This window comes from Lactuca serriola, chromosome 8 (genome assembly GCF_051521515.1).
Source record: "Lactuca serriola cultivar US96UC23 chromosome 8, Lser_US96UC23_V15, whole genome shotgun sequence".
Taxonomy (NCBI): Eukaryota; Viridiplantae; Streptophyta; class Magnoliopsida; order Asterales; family Asteraceae; genus Lactuca; species Lactuca serriola.
In genome coordinates this window covers 256,064,890-256,083,626 of record NC_136415.1, presented here as the reverse complement: position 1 = coordinate 256,083,626, position 18,737 = coordinate 256,064,890, and positions in this window count along the sequence as shown.

Here is an 18,737-nt window from a genome sequence, read left to right as displayed (position 1 = left end):
GCGAGTATGTTGTGCCGGTACGTCAAGCACCTACTCTAGAGGCAGCTATCTGGGTTGCCAAGTTTGTTGAAGATATGATCAAGGGAAGAGCCGCCAGCAAGGTTGAAGTTGGCGATAAGAGAAAGTTTGAAGGATCCACAAGGTCCGACGAGAAGAGAAAATTATCAAAGTCTGGAGAAAGAGCACAATGGTGTGACAAGTACAGAAAAAAGCACATTAGGAGATGCTCTAAAGAGATGACATGCTTCAAATGCGGGAAGACTGGTCATTATGCCAGCGAATGCACAACCAAGAGAGAAGTTTTCTTTAGGTGTAGTGAAGGACACTACAAGCATAACTGCCCAAGGAGAGAAGAAGCTGCAAAGCCATATGTGCCGCCAAAACCGAAGGCAAGAGCATTCCATATGATCCTAGACGAAGCAGCTGACAATGCAAGGAATCAGGAGTGAGGATGGATCAAGTTATAGTATCTTAAGGTGTAGCCTATTTGAGGCATTGTCTAGTATGAACTTGAACACCCATGTAATTGTTTCAAGGAATAATATAAAACCTTCGTTTTACTATCTCATGTGTTAAGCTATTGTGTGATTTTCTTGTATGATGACTTGCAAAACTGCGAGACAATACTTGGACGAGTATGAGTAGGTGTGAATGGTAGTAGAGGCCTATACTACCAGAAGCACAGGACTCGCACTTGGATCAGGGAAAGTCACAAGGTTACCAAGGAGCTAGTAATTGATTTCGTTTTATTCAAGTATGTCGTTACCATTATTTCGGTAAAGATTAAGAAGATGATTGTTATTCCGACCCTAGTGGTCATACCAAATTGAGTCCGACTACGACGAGTAAGTTACATGGTTCCAAGAACCAAGTTCGATGTAGTACTTGACTTAAGCCGAAAGAATTAATCAAAGCTATTAGTAGAGGTATCGCAACGGTTGCTTGTAGCTAGAAATGCTACCTTTTAAGAAGAGATTAGAACATGAAGGAAAGTATAGTCTGTTCTGGAAGACTCTAAGTGACCTGAGTCTAAGCGTTGCAAAATACGATGATAGGTCATTAGAATATGACACATCGTTCCATTGTAGTAATAAAAGGACTTATCTTAAGTTCGTATCAAGTGAGGATCAAGATTGTGACTTGAAGGTCATAATTTGGAGTCTAACGTAAGATAGGGAGTAAGTGCAAGATCGAGCACCGCCTGCAGTCAAGGAGTCTAAGAGTTAGATACTCATTCGAAGGAACAAAGAAGTTATGATTATTACCTAGGATGAAGAGATAACGTATGGAGTCATTATACAGCCCTGTTTTGTTGATGATTCCGAGACGTAATCATCCTAAGGGGGAGATAATTGTAACGCCCGCAGATCCGGGCTAGTCAATTTAGAGACAATGAGCATCAAAAATGAGTTTTTTTGATGAAAGATTATTTAGAAGGATTAATGTTAAACAAGTTGTAGTATATGTTACAAGGGTTCTATACATATAAATAAGGCCAAAATCCGAGTTATAACGAAGAAGTTATGGCCCATCGAAATTTTACGGCAAAACTGGCACAGCACCGGGAGACGTAAATAGTGAATTTACGATAGAGGAATCTTTAGATTAGGTGATCGGTAGATTTGGTGTTAGTGTTGTACTCGATGTTGTGTACTTTTTTGCTACTTGTCGGACTGAGAGATGAACTCTCTTCGATGTATTCATGGGTCGAAGGCACCAATGCCAGCTAACTAGATTATGTATCCTAGTTATAGGATAGTGCTATGCTAGTATATTACTGATTAGTAGATATGTATGATGATCAGTATTTGATGGTTTTATGTTTATTTTTACTTGTTACATATGTCAACATGTTGTGGTTGGGTTGAGGTGGTTCTGCTTTGTGCTAAAGGCCAAGACACTTGGGGCGGTCGGGATAAGCTGTAGGCCCTGCAAGGCGATACAGTCATGTCGAAGGCCCGTAGAGTGGTCCAGATAGGCTGTAGGCCCTGCGAGGCGGTCTAGTCAGGCTGAAGGCTCATATTTGCATGGTATTAATTGTTGTGTCGCGTGGTGGTACATTGGGGGAACTCACTAAGCTTTGGTTTACAGTTTTAGTTTATAGTCTTAGGTACTTCAGAGGATCATGGGAAAGTAAAGGCTTGATCGTGTACATATTCCTATTTTCATGATATTGACTTTCAAGATACTCTGATATGATTTTACTTTGAAACAATGGCTTTTGTTGTAAACAATTATGGATAATTGTTATTTTCGAAAATTTTAAATTTCTATTATTTTTGTGATGTTACATTATTGCTGCTGTTAAGCGGGGTGTGATTTAAAATGATACCAACCTCAATGAAGGGAACCTAAATACAGAGGGTAGCGGTGTCGATGATGGATTTCAAAAGCTGTTAGAGGAAGTCTGTTTAAAATTATATCCTCGATGTTGATTTTCATCTCTTGACTTTTTAACAAAGTTGATGCATATCAAGGTGATCAACAAATTAACTAATACTTCGTTTGATCAGCTTCTTGAGTAGTTGCAGTCAAGGAAACAGCCCCCCCCCTCGGTCACATTATGAAGCAAAAAAGACACTTAAAAAGATTGGCTTGGGTTATGAGTCGATACCCATATGCAAAAATGACTGTTTTCTTTTCTCGAAAGAACATAAGTTGTTGCAAAAGTGTCCAGTTTGTAATGAGATTCATTGGGTTGATAAAAATACAAAAGGTAAGAAGGTTGCTCATAAGGTGTTATGATAATTTTTCGTGGCCCCCATACTACAATTTTTGTACTGTTCTAGACACATAGCTAAAGATATTATTTGGCATAATATCGGACAACCCAAACATGGTACGATGCTTCATCCGTTAATGGTACTTCATGGAAAAAATCCAATATGAAGTATCCTAACTTCTCAAGGGAAGTCCTAAACGTATACTTATAGCTTGCTGCTGACGGTTTTAATCCATGTGGTAACATTTGTAATCCTCATAGCATGTGGCCCGTCATACTCACCACTTACAATCTTCCACCATGGCTATGCATGAAAAAGTCCACCTTCATGTTGACCTTGTTGATTCCTAGATCCAAAGCACTTGGGAAGGACTTGGATGTGTTCCTTAGACTGTTGGTGGATGCGTTGAAGTAGTTATGGAGCTTTGGTGTACGTACTAAGGATGTAGCGACATGTACATTCTTTAATATGAAAACGATGTTGTTATGGACAATAATGAATTTCCAACTCGTAATAGTTTATCCGGTTGGGGAAGACAAGGGTACAAAGCTTGTTCGAATTGTAATGAAGGCACTCCCTCATATCGAGTATCAAATAAAGTCGTATATGTTGGTCATCGTTGGTTCTTAGATGCTGACCATCCATGGAGAAATTTTTTTTTGACTATAACAGTCAACACGAGACAAGGGATCCTCCAAGACAGTTTAGTGAGGAAGAAATACAAGTGCAACACGCTCATCTATTGTTTCGTCCACCAGGTAAAGTAGCTGCTCAACGAGCTGATGTTTAGAGAGATCGTGAGGATTTCGAGTTAAATTTGTCTAAAAAGAGCATATTCTTTGAAATTGAGTATTGGTCTTCTCTGGAACTGAAGCACAACTTCGATTTTATGCATATTGAAAAAAATGTTGGTAAGAGTCTTTTGGGTACTTCTCTGATGAATGATAAGTCTAAAGACACATAAAATGCTCGAGCGGACTTAACAAAACTGAACATTCAAAAACTCAATGGTTTAAAAAGAGTGGCAACAAGTTCCTTAAACCCCATCCACCTTAACCGTTCACAAAACTCGAACATATTCTTTTTTGTAAGTTTATAAGAGATATGAAATTGTCGGATGGGTTTGGATCTAACATTAGTAAGAAAATGAATGAAAATAATACTAACATTATTGGGTTGAAATCTCATGACTATCACATTCTTATGCAACGTTTGATACCCATTGGAGTTAAAGGGTTTTTGGCAAAAGGTATTTGTACACCAATAGTAGAGCTTTGAACGTTTTTAAGCAACTTTGCTTGAGAACACTATCGGTGAAGGATATGAAAGAAGTGAAAGCAACCATTATTAAAATATTGTGCAAATTAGAAGTAATCTATCCTCCTGTGTTTTTTGACATTATGGTTCACTTAGTTTTGCATTTATCTGATGAAGATATTTGCGGAGGCCCGATATGTATGAGATGGATGTATCCCTTTGAAAGGTATATGAAAAAACTTAAAAACTATGTCAGAAACAAGGCAAGGCCAGAAGGTTCTTCAGTTGAGGATTATGTCGTTGAAGAGGCATTATCATTTGGTTCGATGTACCTTGAAGATGTCGAGACTCGATTCAATTACATCGAAAGAAACGAGGATGTTGTCATAAAAGAAAGAAAGTTATGGGTGTTTCAGTCTAATTGTCAACCGGCTAGCGCAAAGTAAATGAAAAATCTCAGTCTAAGGAGAGAAAACATCTAAAATGGTTTGTGCTTGATAGTTGTGATGAAGTCAGAAAGTATATTTCGTAAGTGTTCGTATCTTTTAACTCATTTTCTGTTTTAATTTTCTCATTTTTACTAAATCTATATATTTTTTTCATTAATGTAGTGAATTCAAATCATTACATCCTGGTGGTGATGAAAAAACCAAATTCTCTAAATGGTTCCTTCACAAGGTCTATGAGATGCAAAATAAAAAATCTCCATTGTTTATCAAGGAGTTATCGACTCTTTTAACGAGTGCGTATGCAAATGCCTTTACTTATACCGCGCGCATAGTGAATGGTGTTAGGTTTATGGTACATATGCATGACGCCCAACTATCAACATAAGACTCAAGGGTTCTAAACAAGGGAGAGAATAAGCAGAAATTAAGGTCAGCTAGAAGAGATTACCGAGTTTTATAATCCTCATAATCATTCCACTGTACTTTTTTGTTGCAAGTGGTTCGATACTATAGGAGTTAAATATGATAATAATGACCCACAACGCGAATTGAGTAGTGAAGATCAACTTATATTTGCTACGCAAGCCAAACAACTATTTTACATCCAAGAACCTTCTCGAAATGATGAAAATGACAACCAACGTTGGGTTGTTGAAAGTGTTTGTCATAGAAGAATTTGGGATCTACCGATGAATGATGTTGACCAAGATCCCATTGAAAATGTCGACATTGATTCAACCGATGTTGTTCTTAGTAATGATTCTTCTAATTTCACTCTTTCAATTGACTTTAGCCAGTACTTTCAAAATTCCCAATCGGTTGAAGATGATATTGAAGTTGGTCCGCCAACATGTAGCATCAATAATGTGTCTGACTGCGAGACTGATTATGATGAGGAGGATTTCGATTATGATAGTGATATGGTAGCGGACACTGAAGTGTCTGAGGGAGAGAATGATTAAAAAATCTTTACATTTGACTAGTAAAATAAGGTTTGTATTTGTTGTAATCATATCATATTGTGTGTGTGTCTATATATATATATATATATATATATATATATATATATATATATATATATATTCATATTGTGTTATAGTTTTTCAGGATGTCATTTTTTTGGATTGCATTGCTCCATCTCATGGCTGCTGTGAAGGGCCATGGAGGTGACGATAGTAACGAGCCACCACATCCGTTCCATGGAGGTTTTGGTGATCACTAGATCGATGGTAATTTAGATTTATTCTAATTCATTGTATTTCATATTGTATGTATATAGAAAATTATCTTGATTAATATTTTTTTTATGCAGCGGTGGCTCCAAAATGAAGAGTTATGTCAGTAAACAAAAAAAAAATACAAGTTATTGCAGCTAACGGCACACGGCCTCTGAAGATAACATTTGGCATAAATATTCACATGTCGATTAAGGAAGTATACAAAATTTTCATTCGGGAGGTTGGGAGTAATATGTGGCACGACATCACTTTTGATAAGGACACATGGAAAGAAGTTTTTGAAGCCGAAAGGGTTGGCATCTTCCAGTATATTACGGTAAATTATTTATAAAGTTATATTTAATTTGTTTAATTTTGATTTATTTTTAACTTCACTATTTTTTTGTAGACATGGTTTGAATTTGGAGCGATTTCAAATGATCCCATGACTTCGGTTTATTGGGCGTCACTGAACAATCGGATATTTGCGCGGTATAGAGGCCATAACATGCTACAAAAACTCGTTTAGCTGATTTTGAAGGGGATGTGGAGGCAGCAAGGGCTCAAGCGTCTAAGGGTATGGATCCGCAGCGTTGGAGTGATGCTATTAACCACTTCTTAACATATAGGTAAAAAAATGATGTGCTGAAAACAAAAGAATGCCAGAAAAAGCAAATAGTTAAGAATAGTGGAGGGACGTGTAGCTACGGTAGTGCTTGTTTTAAGAACGTAAGTTACAATAATGTTTATTCAGTTATAACATACTTTTTTAATGTTTATTCAAGTATACCATATTTTGTAATGTTAAACAGAATTTGAATAGACTTGAAGCATTTCGTCATGGGCATGTGAATAAAAAAGGGGAATTTGTTGATCCTTTAGTTGAAGACCAATATGTAATTTATTATTACTTAAAAATGAAGTAGATTGTTGTTTTTTTGTGTTAGTTTTAATGTATATTGACAATCTTTCTGAAATAAAGAATGCTTTAGTTGCTGAGGTTGCTTTATATACTGAACTCATAGTCGACTCTGGTGGTGATTCAGACTCCATTCATTGGATATTAATATTTGAGAAGGCGTTAGGTTCTTGAATGAAACACGTGAGAGGCATTGGGCCTAAGCCTCCTTCTGCAACGGGTAAAAGTGCTCCATCCCAATCGCAGTCACTGTCACAAGCACCGCAACCAACACATGTACTTATTAAATTCTTAAAGAATTTGGTAGCTTTGCTATATTGTTAAGAACTTGATGCATTTATAGTAATTTTTGGTAGTTTGGTAGTTTCTTAAATTGTTAAAGACTTAATTGATTTGGTGGTTTAACAGTTTGTTAAATTGTTAATGATTTAATTCATTTCGTGGTTTGATAGTTTGATAGTTTGTTAAATTGTTAATGACTTAATGTGCTTGCGACTCAATTGTAGAACGTGGATGTTAATGTTTTTCTTTAAAATCCGCGTTTGTGATGGAAATTGGAGATATTATCCGCTCGTTCAAAAACCAAGTCAACAACGTAGAAAACAATGATAGAGGTATTTTATATTGATTAGATAGTTTATATAATGTGGTATATCTGATGTTTTAAGTAATGTGGTATGTATTGATTTTTGTCTTTTTATCAAATCTGCATTTTATTATATATATATATATATATATATATATATATATATATATATATATATATATATACTAATATCATAAATAATTTTAAAAAAATAAAAAAAATAAAAAACAGTAACAACGACACCTTTAGGGACGACAATGACCAATTGCGACGACTCCTGACATTGGAAGCCTTCCTGGTGGCCGAAATATCAATAACGATGACACTAATAACGACGAATGACACATTTAGCGACGAAAAATCTTATAGACGACATCAATTGCGACGACAGATGAGTATTAGCTACGTGGTAATAGCGACGACCCTCTAGCGACGACATGTCGATCGCTAATAATAGCGACAACATGAGGTATCAGTTGGGACGTTTTTTTGTCGTCGCTAAACGTTATGTTTTTTTGTTGTGGCATGACCTGTCATGTATGACCCCCTGGAGCCTAATAATACAATTTTCTTTTAATTTTGGCCAATTAACTAATTAAATAGTTCATCTGAAACAAAATAAAGTTTGGTATATTTGGTTATATTAATCGAATAAGAATATAATATTATTCTGTTTAGATTTGATGATTTGCTCTTGACAATAGATTACAAATTGTTAACCTATATATATATATATATATATATATATATATATATATATATATATATATATATATATATATATATATATATATATAAAAGTTAAACCTAAAATTAATCAAATCAATATGAACCAAAAGAAATTAAGTAATCACTAATCTATAATAAAGGGTTAGGTGTGTTTGTTTTACCGATTAAAACACTCTAAATTTAATATGTCAATGGAAATAACTAAAAAAAAATGGAGGATTTAATCTAATATTTCATGTGAGGTTTATACTAACATGAATGATCCCTTTTGTTATAAAATATGATCAAATAAAAATATATGAGAGTAAATATAACTTTTATTTTAATATTTGTGATGAAATCATCAACTTTTTATTACATATGACTCACTATTTACACTATCAAAACAAGATGAAAGACAAGTTATAATATAAATGCACATTATGATGTTACATTATTACATTCATAAAACACATTGGAATGGTTCTTCAAATGCCGCGTCAATGCCATATCTAGGCTACAAAAAAGATTTGAATTTTTTTTTGATTTTTGAAATTTGCATGTATTCACAATCATGACTGTTGATGAGCACAATCAACAACCATACGGACTGCAGATGTGTACAATCAGCAACCATATGGACGACTAATGAGCAATCAGAAGTCTATATGACTGTTGACTGTGCTTATTAGCAGTCATTCAATAAAAAAAATCAGCAAATTTTTTTTAGCCTAAATATGGCTTAGACATACCATTTGGAGAGTATTAATGTTTTTGGAGTTAGAAAATGACTAGCTGATTATGAGTTCGCAAGTTGTCAAAAAAAATTTTCATTCTCAAAAGAACCTCTGTGTGTGTACATATATACACACACAAATATAAGATCAAATAGAAACCAATAAATGTTAAGAACCTTAAGAACAATTAATTTTAATTAATAACTAAGGATATTTGTGTATTTTTTTTAGTATTTTAATTTTTTTGAAAGCTTTTATAAATTAAAAAAGACAATAAGAAGGTAATAGTCTTTTTAAAAAAAAACATGTGATACCATTTCTTAATTATTATATTATTTGTTCATTATTATATTATTCTATATGTTAGATCTGATACCTCCTTCAACCATTTCGATGAACACCACCACATCCACCACCATCGCCGATGGTCTCATCACCGATAACACCATCGACGAAGAAAACTCCATGTTGCAGCCTCCGACCATTGACGATAAAACCTATAACCATCACCGAAATTTCAAATATGGAAATATCAATGCGTCGGCTTTGTTGGTATTGCGGTGAACCACCACCGGCATTGTTGGGTCCTCCTTCGACACCATATCTACTCTGGTGAGTCATCTCAAATCGCAGCCTATAGAAACCTACATCATCGCCTCTGCTCGTGTCTAAATCCAACAGATCTATCATACCATCATTAAGATCTATAAGATCTGGTCGAGATCTACGATATTTGGCATCGTTGATGTTCTGATCTGTAAGTTGTGGTCTTGATTTATGATTTCTGCCACTGCCGATGTCCAGATCTGCAATTTCCGACGAGATATGGCACCCTGTTCTTCAAGTTGCACATCTGCTTTTGTGTTCTTCATCATAGATCTCTTAAAGTTGTTTGTTACTTTCCCTCTCAAGATTTGGATGTGTTCTTTTCTGTCAAACCTGGTCAGATATGATGTTTTATGGTGATTATGAATATGATATATGTGGTGCAAACAAAATGTTTGATGAAATGTCTCAACGAAATTTGGTAAGTCATTAAGCTATGAATATATTTTTTTATATATTAATTTGTGAATATATAAGTTTTTAAGCTATGAATTAGAGACGAAACATTCATGTTAACGGTGTTCATGGGCACCCCTAACTTTTGAAAATCATTTATGGAGTATATGACATTATTCAAACAGACATCCACATATAATATAAATATAATGTACATTTGTTGTGAACACAAAATAACACTGAAGTCTTTTGAAGATCTTAAACTATTAATTTTTATAAATTAATACCCACTTATTAGGAAGGAGGATGGGATATAACTACATAAAAAATTGTAGATAACATGATTGTTTTTAAACTTTAAAACTTGTAAAATATAAACGAAAAATACATCAAATATGGAAAGAAATAAAAGATATTGAACAATAATTACGGTAAAACCCATAAAAAACTAGCTAGTACAAGGATATAAAAAACAATAACAAATATATAGGTCAAAGTCTAGTCTAAAGTTAACAGAATTAAAGTAGTGTAGCACTAGATTTTGTAATTAACAACACATCTCTTGATAATAATATGTAGTCTAGTGTCGAAAAAAAACATTAATTTACTTAATTTATGGTTTATTGCTTTAATGAAAAAACAATTACAACACTTTATGGTAGCCTCGATAAATAAATTTCCATTTGATTTTTTTATGTTGTTATCCTTTGTATGTGGTGTTTGTTTAATATTGATCAATGAGCATAAGTTACATAGTCTTTAGCAACCATTTATTTGTCAATTGTTTTCAAAAAATGAGAATATGTGATGAGCATTTGTAATACATTACTACTATATGTTTTTTTAACTACGTTTATTATCTTATATAAATGGACATTCATGAATTTAAATTCTAAATTCCCCACTGTTGTGAATTACATTTTTTTGATGTAATAAATTGTGAATTAATGTCTGAAATATTGAATTAATTTGTCAATCAGTGTATGAAATCTTGTACTAAAATGTGAATCCTAATTTTTTCTTTTATCCAGATCTGATTTTGAAGGAAAGATGTTGGAGGTGTTGGCACTGGTGGTTGGTGGTAGCGTTGGTTGATGGTGGTATATGTTAGTTTGCGGTGATGATGATGGTGGTGGTGGTGGAGTAAAGATATGTTCTATTTCTGACTCATCTTCTTCGTTGATTCCAGATAAGTTGTCATCTTTTATGATTAATGTATATGTTTTTCTTTTGATTTTTTCTTCTAGAACAGTAGATAATTTATCTATTTATTAAACTGCAAATGAGCTGTTTAATACACTAAAACATGATATTATAATTGTACATGAGCTATGAATGTATTGTATTAAATTGTGAATTTGTATATTAAGCTATGCATTTTGTTGACGGCTTAATATATTAAATTTGCAATTTGATACATAGACATACCTCCATATACAAACGTGTAAATGTAGGTTTTAATTCGAGAATATGGTTGTAATATATAATTTTTCTGTATTAAACTGTGAATGTATTATATTAAGTTGTGAATTTATGTATTAAACTGTGGATTGAATGAATTAAGAGTTTTAAGTTGATAATATGGCTGTGAAGATATACTTTTTGTGTATTAATCTGTGAATTTATTGTAATAAATTATGGATTTTATGTATTAAGCTATGATTTTTGTGTTTTAAACTATAATTAACTGCATTAAGTTGTACATTTTCTGTTTAAACTATGAATTGACTATATTAAGTTGTTAATTTTCTGTTTAAACTGTAAATTAATTGTATTAAGTTATGATTTTTTAATGAACTCTATGTTAAAATAAGAATGCTTTTTGTATGAATGTTTGTATTATTTTTCGTGCGAGTAAATTTATTTTTTGTGGTGTATAAGTTTATTAGTTTTATAATTATTCTATATTAAACTCATAATAGTAACTTAATTGGTTTATTAAATTGTGAATAAAGTATTTAACCTATCAGTTAATGATTTTATATAAAAAGAACATAATTTGGAAAGAAAGTTGATTGCAACAGTGACACGTGTGGTTGGTGTTTTGGTCAAAAATCGACTAAGTGGATATCAATCAAAGTTTAAGAGAGGTTGTGGTGTTAGTGCAATGTAAGTGTAGAATAATTATCAAAGTAAGACAAGCGACTTACAAGGAAAGCCCTTGATAATTTAGAAGATCTCCGGTATAAAACTTTAGGAGGTGATAATGATCACTTGCCTTGATACGTTTTATAGATTTTCATCTGAGATTACAAATATGATAAAGGTAATACGAGTATAAGTGTGATGGTAGAGCTAATCGTGATAGTGTGTGATTTATAGTTGTAATTTATAGTCTAGGCTAATCAACAAGAAGTTTGAGATTTCTGGGATCCCCTTAAATAAGTATTTTCACGTTATTTGACTTGGTTTAAGATGCTAGTCTAGGCTAATCAACAAAAAGTCTGAGATTTCTGGGATCCCCTTAAATATAATAAAGGTAATACGAGTATAAGTGTGATAGTAGAGCTAATCGTGATAGTGTGTGATTTATAGTTGTAATTTATAGTCTAGGCTAATCAACAAGAAGTCTGAGATTTCTGGGATCCCCTGAAATATGTATTTGCATGTTATTTGACTTTGAGAAACCAACAAGTTACCAACTTGATTTAAGATGCTAGTCTTGTAAAACTCATATAACTCTTAAGCTTAAAGTTTATAACCAAAGTACGAACTTCAAGAAATATTCAAGTGTTATTAACAAAACAAGAGAGAATGAGGGAGAGCATAGGAATTTCGAAATTTGCATGTAAATAAGGACACACAATATAAAAGCCTCTAAGCTAGTTAAAGTGAAGACATAATCTAAAGGTCCTTAATCATTAATCCCTTTAGACAAGTTTGTCCCCCATGCTTTCTCCCATACCTATTACTTTTGAATAAATTAACATGAAAGCCATAATCTTGTCTTTTGACTCTTATTTTATAAAAATAATAAAAGGAAAAAGACAAAAGCTGTATATTTTATAAGCCAAGTTTATAAAATATAAACTTTAACTTTTTGGTAAAAGGCAAAAGAATATTTGTAGTCCAAAATATTGTGCATGACTTATTAATTCATACCATATGAATTATATATAATGGTACTTGCTAATGGAAATTATTATTTCCTAAAAATAAATAATTTCCAATTTAATTGTAAGAGTTTATTGAATATTAATTAAAATCAATTTCTAATAAATAATCAAACATATCAAGTTGTTGTTAGTGTGACCCATTAGTATCATATGTTAATTAACAATATCATTTTAATATGATTCTTGAGCATACTAGATTTTTTAATCTCCCACTTGCATAAGATTATTCATATTAGATTGATATAGATAATGGTGAACGTCTAGCAACATTTCATTGCCCCCAACAACATATGACTTTCTGCCATTCTATCAACGCCCAATTTCCAGAAGCCTAAGGCTACAATTGGTGTATAAGGTAAGTTTATTAGTTATCCCTTTGCGACAGACATCATGTTGAACATGAGATATGAATCGCCATTAATCTCATTAGTTGTTAAACTTTTGGTAAGGCGCCTTATATGTCTAATTCTCAACACATAAGTGGAACAAATATCATCTTGACTACATAGCCTCTTGAATAGTTCACACCATACTAGAAAATGGCTTTTATAAGTAGCCAGTTAAGGAACGACATTTGACCATATCAAAGCATAGTACTCCCCACACTTAAGTCCCACTATGCATCTTAGGTGTTAAGGATACAAAGATAATACCTTTTAATCAAGTATCATTTATGATAGCGATCCATGAGATGATCTTGATGCGGGTCAGTTCAATACTAGTTCTCTGACAAGTACCTATAAAACTTGGTTATAACCACTTGCCTATTTTCATCTAGTGAGAGTCAACCAATCCAATTCATATTAGTCATTACTTTATAATTGCTCCCACAATTATAATCGACAATGAACTTTTAGAATAATAACATTATTCATGGATTAAATATGTTAATATAGAACACAACAAGTATTAATGTGATGACGATATCCCAATATATCATAACATTATCTAATAGTTGTTGTTATAATGTTCTAATATAGAAAATACTAAATCCAAATCAAAAACCCATTTCTAGAATAATAAAATATTGTAGCTGAAGTGTGACCATTTGTACTTAGCTCAAAAGAATGACTTTGTCAACGGATTTGACAAAATTTAATTTGTGTGAATTCTATGAATACTATCATCTCAATACTTAACTTTACTCTAAGTATAGTTAAATATCTTAGAGAATATGATTGGTGTTCTTTCGTGACATAGAGTCTCTTAGCTTGATTAAGTATACTCTCTAAATCACAAAGATTTCTATGTGATCGTTAAATGGCAGAAATCAACATAGTTTTTCAATGATCTCATTTATCCAATCACATTTGAATTTAACTTCTAAAGCAGTGTATTCTTATTTTGTAGTAGATCCTGTCATTATGTTTTTCTTGCACCTCATTCAAACAAGACTTACCCTTAATTCCACAATGAAGTCAAAAGTGTGATTATAATTCATAATTATGTATTTCTATTTAGAAATTAACACCGTGTGTAGATCTTTCGATAAAGATCCTTTCTAAATTGATTGTCTCATATACATTCTCTTAGTTCTTCTAAAGTACTCTTAGAATGCTCTCTTAGTCATCCAGTGACTTAAGCATGTATTCAATTAGTATCATATGACATGCTTATAACATGATCAAATACCATGTCCTATGCATAATATGGTGTAAATGATGTATTCGTTTGCCAAGAAAATAGAATATAAACCATTTCATATAGTTCAAACATATGAGCTATGTACTTTTGAGGCTAGCTCAAAATGGTGCCATATGACAATGCCAAGAATTCTCCAAAAGAATCTTGTGTCTTTATCCCTTTTAATATATAGCCAATATATGTATAAGGAAATGAAGGTTTTAACATTCATTTTACATATCCCTTATTGATTTTACATTCCAAGAATGTATATTCTCCTTCGTAAGTCTTTCATTTTAGAAACACTTTTCGAGTCAAGGTGAAAATGAGATTTCTTAGTCAGAATTAGATTTCAAATGATTACGTATATCTCACTAATACAAGATTAGGAACTTCACTATGCTTCCATTAGTTCCTAGTAAACACTTATTTTCTAGTCATTCTGACATAAAAACTTATCTTGTGGTTTTATATTAAATGATGATGATAACATTTAAATGTTTGCTTTATATACACAAGTGGATCTCAAGCTCTATACATTTTATTAGGATAATATACATTAAGAAAACCTCCAGGCTAATATGTATAGATATCTTCTAGTAGATGTCGATTAAGAATGGTGGTCTTTCTTGAAATATATTTACTATATCTCATATTAAGAAAATGAATTTATAGTAAATAATATACTTGTTGATCTAATCATAGCTACTTGTGGAAAACGTTTGATCATAGTTAATGTCATGTGATGACAGACCGTAGTCAATGACTTGAGTATGAGAAAATCCTTTTACTACAGGTGTTGCTTTAAATATGTATGATTATCCATGCAAAGTATGCTTTTTATAAGAATAACTTACTCCTTTTAGCCTTGCTATAGAGAGAATGTTCAATCAAGACCATACTTGATTATCATACATTGATTACATCTCATGTTCATGACTCTAAGCCGTTTATCAGATTCGAGATCTGACATAGCATCTTGTTATTTGATGGATGTTTTAGAAACTATCAATAAAAGCTCATCAATGAGAGATTCCACATTTCTCAAGTCATAGATGATTTCAACCATTAATGCGAACAATTTGTGTTTGTGAATAACTATTATTCAAGTTTAACAATCCTTGTTAAAACTAGTGCCAACTATTACTATATAAGGTTATGGTCCTTGAGCTGCTTCAAGTTCCATGTGCCTCTCATTTTCTTTGTCATTAGAATCTTGTTTTCTATTAACTTATCTTTCAAAAAAATAAAAGAACCTATCCCTGGTGGGTTTGCATATAACAATCTAAGACACATTTGGATTATTATACAAATATGTATTTAGTAGATTTTGGGTTTAGAAGCTTTAGTCCAACATCGACCTCAAATCCACAAAACATTTAGTAAGATAAGGATGGAACCCTTCCATACTAAATCTTATAAAGTGTTTAATCTACTTATTAGTTGTTATTTGTATTCTAGATGCAATTATTAGTGATTGAAGTATTATCCCAAAAAGTATTAAAGGATGATAGTTCTACCGATTAGAAAGTTAATCATAACAAGTAAGTTTCATTTCATCCTTTATTATCATCAAGGCCTTAGATAGTTCTTACCGGTTTGCATCTCAACTTTTGAAAGCTTCAACAAAGATTTCATAATTATGCTTTACCACATAAAATATAATTAAAACTACTATAGTTATTAATAAAGTGGATTTGGTATCTTGTGCTTAATCTCAGACACTCATTAGAAAGGAAGTCATACACCAAAGTGCATAGTTCCTTAATTTTTTTCTCTACACGTTAGTGAAAATATCATTAGGAATCCTTTACATATAAAAAAGCTTCACATATGTGAAATAAGCTACTTTATTTACCTTCAAAGATCCTTTCTTGAAGTTGGAATATATGAATGCCATTTATATAATAAAGATAACAATGTCAAAGATGAGTTTAATTTAAAACAAGTTTAAGTCAAAAGTGTTTGCATATAGAACTTAATTTTATTTATAAAATGTTGATATTTACTTTACAATTATATTAAGAGATTTAGTCTCATAAATAGAAGTTAATCATTTCAGAATATGAATATTTTTGTTATGACAAACGATTAAGTAAATGACCAAACATTTGAATAAAATAACCGAGACATAAATTTAGACATGCTAAATTATAACATACATTATTCCAAAACAAATATTGTTTTACATTAAAAGTAATTTATGTTCTTAGCATAAATAATAAACTGAACACCGAGATTATAGTTCCAACTTGGTTGTGCTCAACTGGTTACTCTTCAATAAATATCTGCAATCCATTTACAAATATTAGATTAACATTTAAGTACTAAGTACCTAAGTGTTATATGAAAATTATGAGTTCTATCTAGTTGATACTAGAAGTACCAGTCTCTTTCAGACATTCTTTCCAAATAAGAGGAGTAGATCCTCTTCCAGTGTCCATTTTCTTCACAAAAGAAACAAGATCCATATATGTGGCCTTTAGTAGATTTCTTGTTCTTAAAGGAGTTCAGTCCATAAAACATGAGCCTCCTGGATCACACAACGTGATTCTTTTAGCCTTGCATTATTCCAATGTTTAAACTAGCTTTAAATAAAATATCATTGTATTTATTGGAATATTGCTTGACCTGTTATATCATCAGATATATGTTTAAATTATTTAAAACTTCCTAGAAGTCATGAATAACTATTCCTAGCTTGATGTTAGAAACATCTTTATCATTACAATGATGCTTTTACTAGGTATTAGGTTCAGGTATATTGCTTAAAGAAAATAGTTTATGACTGGGACCTTTAAGTATATACAACTTCATATCTCTCATGAGATTGTCTGTTAAGACATGAACCCATTCATTGAAGTTGTATCTATTGAATGTTATTGCTTCATTAAGTCATTAAAGAAAATGATAATTCATGTTAATGAGAATGAGTTATTTAACTATAAATTTTTTAACAAAATTCATTTATTATTTTCAATATTTAATCTTCAATAATTAATGGCCTTTTAGTTTCCAAGAACATTAACTATCAAAGTCTAGGATCCAAGTTGCAAAAAAAATAAATGGTTAGGAATCCTTTATCCAATCCATTTGAATTCAACCCAGTAGATATCAGTTATCAATTATATCTTGCTATATAATTCCTAGCTTTATGGAATCGCTAATAACAAATTTAATTAGACATGTTTGATCCTATTTATGCCTCAGAACTCTCTTACTTAGGTATCCTTTATCCGAAAAGATTTTCGATCAAATCATCCAATTTGAAAAACTTGTGTAATCGGCCTATACCTTGGTTAGAGAAATCACGAAGACACCCCTACCATCAAAAAATAACACAAAACGGTTAGGTATCCTTTATCACACTAGTGCATACAAGAGATGTGTGAATGTTTTTCAAAAGTATTACATAGATTTGAGGTTTGTAAATAGGATCTTTATATGTTTTACAATTCTAGTTTAAAAAAATATGATATCATGTTTATTACATGCATATAATAAAACATGGTATCAATTTTCTAAAGAAAATTACTTTTTAAAGGATCTATATAAAAAGTTAGTTTTTATATAATTTGATGCAATTCAATTTTAATAACTGGTAATAAGTTCGAGTGCATTTGAACCTTTTATATCTTTCATAAAAATTCATTTTATTACTTATATATTTGGAGCTCGTATAAGTTACAAAAAATCACCATTTTAAAACTTATAATTGAGTGTTTCAAAATTTGCCGTTATTAATGATTTTATAAAACCGAGTTTTATTTTTAAAATAATAACTTGTTACATCTTTTGTCAAATTTTGAAGACCCAAACTCCATGTGATGTTTATTTTTTCCAAAACTATTTTAGCATGTGAAAAACTAATTTATCAACCACACATAATAATTGCATAAAATAAACAACACAAACATGCATAAAAAGATATGTGCATAAACATAACCAAATAATGATATTTTTTGTGAGCCAACACAAAAAATGCTACATCCATTCCTAAAGGGAAATTTAAAGGGACCAAAAATATTTTTTTAATGTTGTTGTAGAAGCTCCCACTTGAGTAAATTGGTTGCAAAAGATTTGAAAAACTTCTTTAAGGAAAAATCTGTTGCATTCATGACACTTTTCAGAAAGTGTCATCTTTCTGCCCAGCACATGATGAACTCGAAAATTTCCTTTTTGTCTTCAAAAAATGGCTCCAAATTCACTTTTTGTTATATCTTTGTACAAATAAATTATTTCTAAAAACTAATCTTTTTATTTACAAAAATAAACGAGAAAAGCTAATCTATTTAATTATTACATACCATATGAATAAATAAATTATTACAACCATTTTTATAATAAAAACAAAAAACACAACAACGCAACAATCATAATGGTCCTAGGCTAGTTTATGC